Below are 14575 nucleotides of genomic sequence, written 5' to 3' on the forward strand. Positions count from 1 at the left end.
TCTCAAAGAGTGGGCTTCAGGAGTGAAGAGATTGCAGAGGGACAGGGCAGGGAGCAGGGCGCACTTTTGCGGCTGCTGTTCTTGGGTAATACAGACAGGAAAGTGAGGTGATGTGGCCAAATGAAGCCTGCTGTGCCCCTGGGGAGCTGTACAGTTGGGACTGGGAATGGTGGATTGAGGGGTGAATTTTTGAGTATAGGGCCTATTTTGATGAGAGTTTCAGAAAACCTTCCTCTCCCTGCTTCTCGGAGGTGTGGGCCTCAGGAGCTTACTTCTGCTCCACCGGGACACTGCTTTTCTGTTGCTCCCTAACTTGGGGATCCCTCCCCTCTGTGTACAGAGGGACCCTGCTAGCTCCCTAACAGCCATGCCCTGGGCCTTTCAGAGGGGAATTTGACTTTAACAAGTGGGGAGCATGGATTGGCATATCTAGATCTCACTTCTCCCACTGCATCTACATGGCTTTCCTGCCAGCCCCATTCCAGGGCCACTGGGCCCAAGCTCCACAATTCCCCTGCCACCACCCATGCTAGGGGAAGACGTCACCAACTCCAGTTCTTTCTTTTTTTATTTTAACAAGGGAGTCATCTTTGCTAAATGGTTTGTGTGAAGGAGTTTGCCTACATCAGTCTCAGCAACCAGTCAGGCTTCCAAGATCTCTAGGATGCTGGGAAGAGAGTGGAGACTCCTTGGTTCAGGTAAAATGCCAAGTGCCACACAGTCTTACCCATGGGATTGGAGCGCCTCCAGGGCAGGGACTCTATTTGCTGCCTGGTGCAGATGGACTGCCCAATATGTAAGGTGCTGAGGTAAACTGAATGGCAATCAGTCCAGAAGCTTTGGGTGGAGGCAGTCTCACCTTCCACGGCCACTGCTGGCTAGCAGACACCGGGGTGCCCTGGCTGGAGCTAGGCTGAGGGCTCACCTGGCAGCTGGCGCAGTGGCTTTGGCAAGGCCAGTGGTTAGTGTCAGCAGAAGAGCATCCTGAGCCTGAGATGGGGGGTAGGGGTGGAGTGAGGCACCCAGAAGCCAGGAAATGGTCAAGGGGGCAAGACAGGTTCTGCCTCCTCAGTGTGCCTCTGCTCCCTTCCCACAGCCTTCTGGCTCCCTAGACCCCCAAATATATGGAAACTGAACCAGTGCCAAGACCTGGGAAGAGAAGGAACTGCCTGTTGGCCTAAGAGGCCCCAAAGAGGAACCACCACTTGGTCCATTAAGAAATATACAAATAAAACAAAAATCAGTGGGAGAGAGCCAGCATGGTGGGAATAAAGGCCTCTTCTATGCCTCAATTCTGTTCTGGGGATACTACCGAAAGGATCAGAATTAAGGTTTAAAATATTTTTTTTAAAGCTCACAAATTTTCTGATCCAGTAAAACTTTCTAATCAGGTTGTTTAATGTGGCTATTTTTTAAATTGTCATCATTCCCTCCAATTGGTCCCTGTAGAATAGTTCCTTCCAGGAGTTTAGGGACAGGTGGGTCACTGCCAGTGAATGGAGTGAGATGGGCAGGTTCAGAGTTTCCCCATCTAGTGAGGACTGGAGTCTTCAGGGAAGGGTCAGCCTTCCCCTCTCCCATTGAGGCTTGGAGTGGAAGGACTCACCCAAATTTGGTTCCTTTCCCTCCTAAGGCAATCCACCCTGTGTTTGGGTGAGGGACAGAGGTCCAGAGAGGGGGCCAAGTTAAATCTGGAATCTCATTTCTAGTCCCCCGCCTTTGACACTAGCCCTCTCCTCCCCTCCCCCCAGAACCTAAATCCCACTGAGATGGTGGTGTGGTGGTGCGTTCTTAAAAAAATGTGGGGCAAGAGAGCTGAAGGGCAGGCATTTCCATATGTGTGCCTAAGCAGGACTCAGGACAGGTGTCTGGGCTCCACCAGGACTAGGAGTGGGAGGGGAGCAGTTGTTGTAAACCTCAGAACCTGCAGGGTTCAGGTATGATTGTTCTTGGCCAAAAGGCAGAGAAAAAAGAGACAGTGCCCAAACACTGTTGGGCCTAGAGAGTTCTGGGTTCCTTTACTTGGGCTGGGATGTCTCATAGCTGTTTCTGGGTCCCAGACAACTTTAAGAGGCTGATAAGAACAATTCGCCCTCTCCTCAGGAAAACACACACATACACAGTGTTGACAGTTGCTTGGATTATACGGAGCCCAGGAAGCCTGTGATCTCTGGGTTAAGTAGCCTTAATTTGGATATTTTCTCTTTATTCCTGTAACCATCCCTAGTTGCCACCTTTGCTTTTGCCCTCCCTGAGGCCCCTTTCTTGGGAGTCAAGAAGTTCTCAAGATAAAAGGCCTGCCATTCTTGGCAAAGCCCTTTCCTTTACCAGGCAGGCACCAGGCAGGGGCCTTGTGTGCTTCTGCCAAGCTCCAGATCTGCCAGCCTGCAGAAACGAGGAGAGTGGCTGTTGACTGAAGCCTGGTCTATACTGCACAATTGTCCCACTAATTCCTCAAGGTAGAGAGAGTCTGGGGCATATTGGCAGCAATGGAGGCCTGGCCGTAAGGCGACCAATTCCCATCTCTAGTGGAAACTTGGACGCAAGGAGCAAGTTGTAATTGCTGTAACAATAGTCATAATAATAATAATAATTTATTTAGCATATCATTAAATGTGTATTTACTGTCTTCCCTCTGCTTTTTTACAAGTGTCTCCTAAGGAATTCTCACAACACCCAAGGGAAACAATAATAAGCTAATTACCACCCTTCAGCTCCTTCTCCTCCCATCCACAAAGTCACCCTCTCAGAGATGAAGTGTTTACAGAACCCCTCCTTATGTCTACACCTGCTTAGCACAGTCTCCCCATTCCCAGTTCCTTTCTCCCAGGCCCAGTTTTTTCCATCCATGTTAAGGAAGTTTCCCAGTAATTTGGAGGAGGAAAGGTTGGGGAGGGGAGTAGCTGAGGCCCAGAGTTGTAGGTATTAGTGTCATTTCCTGGACATCATAGCCATATTTAGGATAATGTGGGGGAAACAAATTCTTCTCTGATTGCTCTCTTTGGGGCAGAAATTGTCTGCATGGAGTTTAGAGGCTGGTCAGGTCAGAGAGAAGAAATGTACCACCATGATGCCAGAACACCTGAGTCCAGTGCAGGAGTGTGGCCAGTCAGCAAGTGTCATATCCACACCTATGGCTTTCAGGTTGTTCAGGCCAGACCTCAGAGATGCCATGTCCCACATATCTCTTTGGTCTCTTTTGGCAATGAAAGAAAAAAAGGAAGAGAGGGAGGGAGGGAAACATATACAAGTATGTGTGTGTGTGTGTGTGTGTGTGTGTGTGTGTGTGTATACATATATACACACACATGTCTTTTCCTGAGTGAATAACACAATGACTATACTTTTTAAAATATTCGTTTCTTTGTACTTCTAAATAAAAATTCTTATCTTCTCAGACATTATAATTAAAACACAAACCAGATACATGTTTTTGGGTGCCAGATTCTGGGTCCCCCTTGAGTCCCAGGGATTACACAATACACTCTTAGTTGCTCATTTCCTTGGCCCCAACCCAGCGTGGAGAATTGTAGCCCATGTCACGACAGTTGGCCTGGCATTGAGAGCCTGGGTTGCTGCTGAGACTACCCAGACACTGAGGTCTGCTCTCCACCTTTCTGCCAAGCACACAATTGCTCCTGGGAAGTAGCAAGTTTGGGCTGGAGGTACAAGAGTCATGCAGGGTCGATATCAAGATGAACTGGAAAGTGAAAACTGAGTCTACTTCTCAGCTCTCTAAGCCATAGCTGGTATAGTATGCAACTACACCATTATTGTGGATACATTTTAGTGGCTCCCATGGCCCATTTGGTATGTTTTCCTCTTTCTATAGTCTTTCTGCTGCCTATACTTTCCACTGTATGCCTCCGGTCCTATCATATCCCCAGACAAAACTAACTTGGGTCCTGAGTCCCGGCCCCATCTCTACACTGGGAAACCACCAATGTATTGACATGTACATTCTCCCAGGAAACTGTGTGCTTTTTGGTAGGGGTCTTCAGAAGCCATTGCCCAGATGGAAGAAAATGGCTATAATGATGGAATTTCAGACCGATGGCAGGTGTCATGATTATATTTTTGTTGAGTGTGGTTTATAATTTGTCTTAAATCATACTATGGAGGCAGTCACCCATCCTGTCTGTGGGTACGGCCATTCTTTCCCCAAACCTAAAGTTTCCAGGATGCTTGAGGGGTCCAAAACTCTGTTTCTTTTATCACTAGATCTTGAGAGAGAGAATTAAAATGGAAAGAAGCTGGATTTATCCAGGTAAGAAGAAGATCATGCATGAATTATCAGGGTCTAGGCTGCTGATTTGTTCTGAACCCTCTGGTCATTCATTTCATGACTTAATTCCAATTCATGGATAGTGTCTCAATAGTCATAACTATAATGGCTTCCATTTGTAGAGGATCACTATATGCCAGGTGCTTTATACTGAATTTAATGAGGAAGTATAATCTCAGAAAGGTTAAGCCACCTGCCCAAGGTCATATAGCCTGGTGTGAACCAAGTTTCCCCATCTGCTAGGTTTTAATATTCCAAATCATGCCTCCTGAGTTAGATAAACAGCAGATAGTCATAAAATGAAACTGATTTTTTTTTTCCTGAAATAGTTTTACGTACTGTGGACATGCAGAGGGGTTTTCACAGAGCACTTCTACACAGTGGTCCATCCAAGGGCATGTATGTTATCAGAATTTTCATCTCTGAATTGGGTTTTATTGGCAGCTTCAGTGAGTTTTCAACATTATGACTACCCTCACCACTTTAGCATCCACCCCTTTCCTGAGACTAGAAATAGACTGTAGTTCAGACTTCTGGTTTTTAGGGGAGTCCTTGAGTCCCCACTTCCCCAGGCATGCTCTAGTTTTCTCACAAGGGTCAGCCAATGTGAAACTGAGAAGCATCTAGAGATTAATTTTAGAGCCCCTCATCTCCCTGAGCATCTCCTCTAAGCACTACTTCTCTGGTTCTATCCTTGTTTGACAAAGTATCCCAGTGGTGCTTTTGTGTTTTAAAGGATGTGATCTGCAGAGGACTGCACTTAACACCATGTGCTCTAATGGTAGGACTTAAGGCATTTCCGTGGCAGGATAATTGGGGAGGGGGAAGCAGAGACTTGCCAGGGGCTTTAAACAGTGTCACTGCATAAGGCTGGTCCTGCATCTCATTATCCATAACTTCAGATGAAGCTATAAAATTGGATCCCTTTTATCTGATATTTGGAACTAAGCAGAAAGTGGATTGATTTCTCTGTTTTTACCTGATTTCTCTGTTATTGGCATCATGCAGACACCCTCCCCATCATCCTGACCATCTCATCTTTGCCTCCCTTCCCTCAGGGGGCAGAGTCCCTGAGGGAAACAATGGCTTCCCATGGTGTGTCTGCAGGGGCTCTGTGGAAAAGGTTGAGTTGTCAAATGAGGAAACACCACAGCTAACATCGCCTTTCCCCCACCCCCTACCAACTCTGGAATGAAGATGGAGAGTTTTCGGTGCCTGGTTTGGTTCACGGAGACACATAGTCCATCATTTGATTTGCTACAAAGAGTATTCCTTCCCTGCCTCCAGCATCCCCTAGTTTTTGCTCACAGCTGGAAAGATCTTAGTGATAACCTAATCAAACCACTTCATTGTGAAGGAAGGGAAACTGAGGCTCAGAGACCAGAACCCAGGTATTCTGATCCACAGACCAGCATTCTTCCCAACACCGTGTTGCATCTGGCTCTCTCTGCATTTCAGCTGGATGCCTTTGGAACTGCTCCCTCCAAGTCCCAGGATCCAAGCTTGATTTCCACATCAGAGGCACAGGCACCAGCCATCCTAATATGTGGGCTTTCCTGCCTGGTTGTGGCCACTTTTTGGCATGTGCCTCATCCTACCACACCCCATAATCCCATGAGAGCCCACCTGTGATTTCTGTGCAATTAGAGGGCCCTCCCTTCCCCCATTCCCCAAACCCCATTTCTGCACCACTCCCTAGAGCAGGCCAGGGCCTGGGGAGGAGCTGAAGTTCTCCTGGCAGAGAGCAAAGGGGTGAGCACAGCCTTTTTGTTTGTGACTTCCCCCACCTCCAGCCTCAAATGAGGAGAGAAAGAGGCTGTGTTGAATAGAAAGTTTTCCCTAACATGTTGTCAAACTTTCTTTAAGCTTCAAAGGAAAAAAAATCTTATTGTCTAATTCTGAGGACTGGAGGCATAGGAAGGGGGTTGAGTTTAGCATGAGAAATGTTGATTATACATAAGAAACAACTTGCCAGCCATGAACGCTCTCAGACACCTGGTTCTCTGAATACACCAGTTGAGTTCTCATCTCCCTGAGATGGTCAAGTTAACCTCATAGGGTTCCTTGTAGTCCAAAGATTCTGATTAGAAACTTCCTTTTCCCAGAGTGTGATGGTTTCTATAATCCCAGATTCTTAGGCAGTGCCCTCTCAATTTCCCATAGGGCCCTGGCTCTAGACCATTTTTCATCTCATCCCTAAGAAACGAAACAATATGAAAACAATTTAGGAACAAAATCTCCCCATTGACTTCTCAGTCTGATGTGTGCCCAGTAGCACTCGACTGGGGGTCCAGAGTATCAATGTCTGTTATAGGCTGAAGTATGTCCCTCTCAAAATTCATAGTTGAAGTCCTAACCCCTAGGACCATAAAATATGACTGTATTTAGACATAGGGCCTTTAAAGAGGCAATTAAGGTAAAATGTGGTCATGTGCATGGGCCCCGATCCAATATGACTGGTGTCCTTATAAGAAGAGGATATTAGGACACAGAAAGACACAGAGGGGGAACCACATGAAGCTAAGACCACGTGAAGAAGACCATCTACAAGCCAAAGAAAAAGTCCTCAAAAGAAACCAACCCTGCTGACACCTCGATCTTGGACTTCAAGCCTTCAGAACTATGGAAAAATAAATTTCTCTTGTTTAAGCCACCTGGTCTGTTGTACTCTGTTGCAGCAACCCTAGCAGACTAATATGGTGTCTAACTATGTCTCAGCCATTTACTTGCTCTGTGACCTTGGACAAGCCATTTAAAACTCCCCGAGACTCAGTTTCCACATGAGCCCTACAGTCCCTTCAACACGTAACATTCTGCAATTCCATGTAAAGGCAAAACCCTGGAAATATCACACAACTTTCATTTTCTTGCCGATTATGTTAACTGTAATAGACACAGTTCCAGATACAGGCACTCATGCAATCACTCAGCATCACTTCACTGCTTTATCCTTCCTAATGTGCAGTCATTTATACAACCCTTTCCCTACCCCAAATGGCAGTGTAGATCCAGCTTTCAATGCCTCCCACTTAGGTCCTCTAACTCAGAAACTGTTGCTGCTTCTGTATCTCACAAAAACTGGTTGAAATGAGAAAGTTTTAGTCAGTTGACTAGTTTTGGTGAACATAGTGCCAAATAGACCCACTGGTTTATTTCTAGTAAAAAATTGATTTTTTTTTCAAACAAAATTTTCAATTTTGTTTTCAGCTGTCAGATTCTGTCCATACTTTTTGACTTAGAATCACTCTGTGACCATGTGAAGCCTAGTCAACCACCACCTGATCCACTCAGTTCCATCCTCTTTATTCTTTGATAAGTTCACTCAGAAGAATCAAACCCAGACAATTGGTATAGTCTCACTCAAGCCCAAAGAAAGCACCTTCATGTCTATGATATGCCAAAACTCACTTGGGTCAATCAATTCAGTGAAAAATAAGTCCAACCTATAGCTGTAGCACAGTATAGGCTACAATGTTCCCTTATCAGCCTGAGGTGACTTGAAGTCTTTACATGGCCAGTGTCTCCCTTCCTTCTCACTGAGCTGACTTGTTAGGGCAAATAAATACATGTTTATACAGACATGCACACATACATGCCATGCCACAACATTCCTAGTCTTGTTTTCTGGGGAGAGAGAGGACTGGTGGATAGAGAACTTATGCTGAAAGGACTTGGCTCAGGTGCACATATGCACGAATGTGACAAATTGCAGCTTTGGCTGATATTTGGCCCATTTGATGGGATGAGAAGGAAGGAGCCAGCTAGAATGATTCTTGGGCATGGTAACCAATCATGAGTAATAATGGTCCAAGGTGTATTTGCATGCCTCCCGGCTTTTGTATTTGGCTTTTTATATATTTGTTCCAAGACTTGCATGTTTATATCCCTGCATATTCACATGTCTGAGTGTTTGGATTTGTATCTCTGTGTTTTTCCACATGCCTGAGTTTTCTGATATGTTCCTGTATGTTTGCATATCTCTGTGGGCTTGCATATGTTTGTACATGGCCTGTGTACAAGCAGGTGTATTTGCCTGTGGTTCTGTGCCAATCTCCTTTTGGGTTTCTGTATGAGGACGCCATCATATGTATCTGCCTGTCTTTGGAGATGAGCAACACCCAATTAGACTTCAGACATCTCTCAAGTGCCTGACAAGCTAAGGATGAAATCCAGTGCTGGAGAATGGTTGGGCAGGCCCTCGTCTCAGAGTCCCTCATCTCAGATTCCCTCTGGCTCAACAACTATTTTCTTTCAACATGAGGTCTGCAGTGTTTTCCAAGGGCCTCTTCTGGCTGCCTCCACCACATGAGACCTCCAGGGTCTCCTCTCAGCCCATTTTAAGGCACCTAATAAGTAGAGGGAAGTTTATGGGGGTGAACTGGGATTTTAAGATGGAAATAAACAAGGAAACTTCATAATTGCCTCACCATTCTCCTCATTTTCCCTTATTGACATTTGTCAACCATGGGCATGTGAGGCACAGGGGAGTCAGCTGTTTTCCATCTTTTTACATTTTTTTTACTCTTTAAAAGCTAAAAAAATTGCTAATATGATAACCATGTTATGATTACATTATAAAAATGTCTTTATCTTTTACAGATATTCATTGAATTGTTCATAGAAGTAGTGATATGATGTCTGGGATTTGCTTCAATCTATATGAAGTAGTGTTGGGTTCAGTCTAGATGAAACCAGATTGGCTGTAGGTGGATAATTGTTAAAAGGAGATGATGGATATATGAGTGTTTGTATTATTCTCTCTACTATTTTGTTTGGACTTTTCCACAGTAGACAAAGAATCATGCTTACTTTGGCATCTCCTACTATTTCCCTAATATGCTCCCTATCCAGAGATGTAGCTCAGAGCATAATTATTTCCCTTCACTATGTGGATGAGGAAGTAGAGGCTTTCACTGGGTAAGTGATTTGCTTAAGGCAACTGGGAGCAGAAAGCTCTGACTAGAATTCAGTCAGCCTGACTTCCTATTGAGGGTTCTTCTCATTGGATCCTGCATAAACATGAGCCTCATAAGCCATAAAATATAGAATTTGTGAATAAATACCTATCAGATTAATGAAAGAACTGAGATTCCAGTTGCTCATATATTTGCATGGGGCTTACCCAGACAAGTATAGGGACACTCCAGGCTTCCACATTTGCCTCTGCAGAAACACATATGTTGTTCACACAGCTATGCTTTCCTTGGTTATATACTTGTACATCACTTATTTTGAAAAGGTGTGGTAGATATGGTGTACAGGAGGAAAAAAAAGAAGGGGATTGGATTGCTACCCACAGGTGTGCCTCTTCTGTGTGCACGTGTGAAGATCTGGGCAATCTTTATGCCCTCAGTGAGAATGTATCAACCGGGGACCTGGAGGAAGAGATACCCCTGACAAGGCACAGATCAAGCCCAGCACCTCAGACACATGGAGAGTTTAGCAAGGAAGGAAAAACCTTGGCAGACTGGTGCCTTGCACCTCTCAATAAAACTGTAACTTTGTGTGCATGGCATACATCTGCCTTCCATATGCATGTTATACAGTCATGTCTCTAGAGAGAGGTATTCTGAGCAGGTAAGCACAGACCTAGAAGTTAACTAACAGGAGTTCTAGTCTACTGTCCACCACTTGCTGAGCATGTCACCTTCAGCAAGTCACATCACCCCTCTTTGCCTTGGTTTCCCTTTCTGAAAAACAAGATTGATATTAATAGCTAAGTTGCCCATCTCAAACAATGTAAACATAGGAAAGCCATTTTATCCCATAAAGCTGTATTTTACTCCACATATTCACACTAAAAAATATCAAATATGCACCTATAACATACATAACTGTATGTATGTATAGCTAGCTAGCTAGCTAGCTGAGATAGAAAAATTGAAAAATTTATCTAAAATAACACAATTGGAATACAGCATAGAATAGTGAAATGGTAGTGGGTTTTGGAGGTAGAAACACCACCAAAGAGCTAAAACAGTGTCTAATATAGTTATTATTATGTAGTATAAGTATTACTGTATTATAATTAATATTATGGAGTAGTTTCTGATGATTATCTCAGTTGCTTAGATCAGCAATTCTTAAAGTGTGGTCCAAGGAACCCTAGAGATCCTGGAGACCTTGTCAGGGGCTCAGTGAGTTCCTTCCTTTCCCAACTACATATCTGCATATATTGCAGCAAATTGAATGCAGAAACAGATACAAGAATCTGATCATCTTCTACTAAGCTAGACCTTAAAAAGATTTGATTAAATGTAAAACAATGACATACTTCTCACCACATTGTTTTGGAAAATGTAGTTGTTTTTCATAAAAAGTTAATTGTTAACATAAAATAGATTAAGTATTTTAAAATATTTTTAAAGGTTTCAGTTTTAATTTTTAATAAGGTACATAGTGATAAGTATAACCCATATTTTAAAAGCTCTTTAAGAGTCTAATAATTTTTAAGAGTATAAAGGGGTCCTGAGATCAAAAAGTTTGAGAACCATGAGGTGAGAGCCCTTTATTGATGGGGACAAGAACCTGCCAAGGCAAGACCAAGCCAAGAAACAAATCCCAGGTTCCTCTAGGTCCCCTCAGGTTGATGCTACTGCCCCCATATCCTCACCATTGCACCCTGCCAAACTCTGTCCCACCCTAACAGCCAGTGCCTGTGTCCACCATGAGCAAAGAATTGGAGGGGCTCAGAGCACCCACTCTGGGGTCAGGCTCATTGGACTGTAGTCCTGGCTCTGCTAGGCATATCATTAGCCTCCTGGACCTCACTCAGCTTCTTGCATAAAATGGGGTTGTAACAACTTCCTTACAGTGTTATTGTAAGGCTTGATTGAGGAGGAATTCAGCACAGTGCCTGGTACATAATAAGCACTTAAGAAAATGCATATCATTATCAACAATAATAATAGCACTTACTCAAAGCTTCCTGTGTGCTAAGCACTCATTTAAGTGCTTTTCATACATTAACCCACTTAATCCTCCAATATATTGTAAAGCAATTACTAACCCAGGAGATGCTTACTCCCCAGCTGCTGCTTGTGGTCCTGCTTGTTGCCCAGGTCCTGCCCATGGGCAGAAGAGCATCCACTGGAGGGGTAGATAAATGTTTGTGATTTTAATTTAATTTGGACATAGAAATAAGAGTATTAAGTAAGGAATCTGATCTTCCAGAGGCCTCTGACACCTATCTCCTCCTTCTATAGCCACACTAGGCCTAAGGAGCCCAGTTGCAGGACCAAGGGTGAGTTCTCTGGTCACATGGTCTTTAGCAAGGGGGCAAGTCTTATAGAGCAGCGTATGGAGAAAAGGAGACAGCCAAGGCTTCTGTCACCAATGACATCAGTGATAAGTCAAGAACCTACTTCATAGGAACGCTAGTTGGAATGTTGTTTTCTGTTACTCATAGCCTCTACACACACACACACACACACGCCTTTAGCAAAGTCACCTACCCATGCATATATGAATAGAAGGTTCTTGCCTGAATGTGTCATGTGTGTTTTGATGGTGTGCCTCTAGGTAAATGTGTGCAGAGAGAAAGGATTGTGTGAAATTATAAGCTGGATGGAGGGACTCTCTTCTCAGCCTTAACTCTTCCGTTCTGATTAATAGCAAAGATGCTATAACAAAAATTCAGGCTCCCTTCTTCTGTATTTTTTCTAGGTCAGGTTCCCCCATAGAACATCCTGGCTGGTCTAGGACTATCCAACCAGTATGTGGGGTGGGTGGGGAGCAGAGAGGGGAGAGGATAGTTCAGTTGCTTCTCATTGCCATGGAAATTGAGTGAAAGAGCCATGGGGAGCATGAATCTCAAGCTCTTGGCTAACCACTGGTCTTCAAGGAGAAAAAAGGGGCAAGATCCAGGCAGGTCTGAATGTTAGGATGGAGCTGAAGGAAAGGGAGAAAGGAGGATTTACTCTCTTCTACCAGATTTCAACCTGGGCACTAGGCAAGAACCTTGGGATTATTCCACTTGGTGTTCTGGGATATAGGGTGTGTTCTTGCTAGAGATAAGCCTACCAGGCAGAGTTCAAGAATCTCGGCCTGAATTATCTGGACTTGGATCCCACCTGGACTGACTAATAGAGGAAAAGAGGCAGTCATCTACCCTGGTTGGGTTTATCACTCTCTCCTTCAAGCTTCAGAGACCACATATTCCTAGATATGAGTGGAGGGAAGGAGGATGAGAGGGAGTCATTTTTATTTATTTATTTTTTTTGCTTTTATTTTATTTTTTTGAAGACAGAGAAAAGAAGCCCTCCCATGTGCACAGTGTGGACACCGCCTTGGTCTCCTCAGTTTAGGTCATAGAATTCTGGGAGGGATCAAGGGGCATTCTAATTGCTCAGAAAATGGCTTTGCAACCAAGGGAAGGGGCAGGAGAGGGTGATAAAGAATGACCAGGTAAAGAGGTTAGAAAAGGCCTTCTCCCCTCTATGGTCAGAAATGAAGATATGTTCAAAATCTGGAGCCCAAAGAGTGCAGCAGAGAACTGGGGCAATCATCTAAACAATTAGGTAACAAATCCCTTTGACTTCAGATTTCTTGTTTTTACCCGAATTTAATGAATAACTGTCCCAGTGAGAGGAGAATCCAGTCCCTAGGGCCAAGACTCAAATAGTGCAATTTCAGGATGCTCTTCAGCTAGGAGAATGAACTGGGGATTGGGGAGGCATCTCAAGGTTTGGTCTCAAAGGTCTCTGGGCCCTGAGGTAGCAGAACAGGCTGGAGACCAGGGGCCCTCTATTGGGGGCTTCTTTGACTGCTAGAGGTGGAAGGAGGTGGGGAAAAGAGGGAAGTCGGGTGTGGCAGGAGGGGAGGGGAAGGCAGGAACAGATGCTTCCAGATCTAAAGAAATAATTTGAGGAGGAAAGGCAGGATCAAACGGAGAAAGAGGAGGGGGAGGTGGGGGCGGGAGGAAAGAGAACAAAGGTACAGTGGGGATTGGGGTCTCTTTGGTGGAGGAAAGATAAAGGGGGATCCGGTGAGATGGCTAAACCAACATCTGCCCCGGGCTATAAAACCCTATTTGCTGCTTGCCCAGGAGCCACTCTGGAACAGTCAGACTGGTCTCTGAGTGGGCCTGGATGGGAGGCTCAGCCAGAAATCTTTGAACCTCAGCTGTCCCTCTCAGATTGCTTCTCCCCACCTTTTGGTTCCCTTTCCTCTGCTTCCTGAGTTGGGGATTGGCCCAGAGGATTACTGCAGGATAAGAGGGGCTGAGGAGTGAGGGGGTGAGGCAACAGGGGGGCACTGAAACCCTAGGCAGAGACCTTGAAACAGCTGAGCAAAGACAGACAGAGCTGGAGACAGTCACATCCAAAATTGTTCCAAATCATCAGATACACTAAGTCCAAGGAGAGGTTTTCAGCTTGAGGCCCACATCCCCCCCATCTCCCCTTTGAGCCTGGTCAGGCAGGATGGGGTGAGGTGGGTGCTGCAGAAAGGCAGCCAAAGGCCAGAGCAATGTACATGGAGAATTTCCACACTGCCCCATTCTCTGCTCTTCCCACACTATCTGCCTTTTCTTCCTCCAGCTAGAACTCAACCCCTGTTCTGTAACCTTATTTTCTAAAGCCTGGTCCAGCTGAGTGGAAAGACTCCATGTACACAAAGTTACGAACACCGACTACCGCCCACAGGGACAGAGTCACAAATAAGAGCCAGACAGTCACTGGGTGGGGAGAGATGACCCAAACAAAGCAAACTGGTTGGGGGACATCTCCCAAGTGACTCCCCCCACCCCGTGGAAAGCCCAGCCCTGTCCCTGCCTATCAGATTAGAGAAGGTGTGTCTGGTTTTTCTAAGGCCCCTAATCCTAACCTGGCACCCAGAGACAAAGGCCAGGGGAAGAGGGAGGTAATTCTTCCTTTGATTTGGTGTGGCGGTGCAGGCAGCACCCACTCTGCGCCTGGAATTCCTCTGATGGAGAAGACTTGGTTTGATGGCCTGGAATTCTTCAGAGTTGCTGAGTCCCGGTTGGGGAATGCTTCTACTGCAAACTACATCTCCCCTCTCCATCCCCACAAAAGTCTTGAGAGGGTCCCATTTCCCACTCCTGTGACTCCGAGAAAACTGTCTTTTCTTTCTAAAGAAAATGAAATCTTATTTGGTGGTGGTAACCGTGGGGTATTCGTCGGTCCAGGAGCAACTGAGAGTCCGCTCAATTTTCCATGAAAAAATGGGGAATAGGGGAAAGAAAAGGGAACTTGGGCTCTGAAAGGGCAAGACCCCAGAGATGGAGCGGAGTTCACCGCGCAGTGAACCCGTTTGGCTGGCCACGCAGCC

This window comes from Manis javanica, chromosome 10 (assembly GCF_040802235.1).
Source record: "Manis javanica isolate MJ-LG chromosome 10, MJ_LKY, whole genome shotgun sequence".
Taxonomy (NCBI): Eukaryota; Metazoa; Chordata; class Mammalia; order Pholidota; family Manidae; genus Manis; species Manis javanica.